This window comes from Lagopus leucura, unplaced genomic scaffold (genome assembly GCF_019238085.1).
Source record: "Lagopus leucura isolate 7727_CA_CO unplaced genomic scaffold, USGS_WTPT01 Super-Scaffold_100037, whole genome shotgun sequence".
NCBI lineage: Eukaryota > Metazoa > Chordata > Aves > Galliformes > Phasianidae > Lagopus > Lagopus leucura.
Window position 1 is genome coordinate 351587 of NW_024962286.1, and position 603 is coordinate 352189.

Below are 603 nucleotides of genomic sequence, written 5' to 3' on the forward strand. Positions count from 1 at the left end.
GTGGTTCTATGATTCCATATCATTACCTCTGGCTCCTATTGGCAGAAGGGTTTTTGGAAGTTTGACTTTGATGGGGCTCCAGAGTGGATGTGCAGAAGCGAATGTCCCAGTTGTGCTGGCACTGGCTCAGGTGGGGATGGTAGAGAACATGGCACTTCTGGCTTTCATTTCCCAAGCTCCTCCTGCTCTGCATCCCCACTGGCCCGTTGTTTGCAGCCCCTCATCTTTGAAATCACAGAATGATGGAATCACAGAAGGGCTTAGGTTGGAGGGGACATTAAAGACCATCCAGCTCCAAACCCCTGCCATGAGCTGGTTGCCAACCACCAGATCAGGATGCCCAGGGCCCCTTCCAACCCAAAAGACTACACTGCTTTCTCTTGTGACCACAGCCCAACTCTGCTGCATACCAGCAGCTCTGGGGAGCAGCATTTCTTGCCGTTGAACTGAGCTACAGCCAGACGGGTCTCTGTCACTAACTGCAAGGTGTCCCACGATGGGTGAATGAGGAGGGGTCAGTTGTGGTGCTTTGTTTCCCCTGCTCTCAGCGTAGAGCAAGGTTTCTAACACAGCATTTTGTTCCTGTGTTTTCCAGTGAACTTG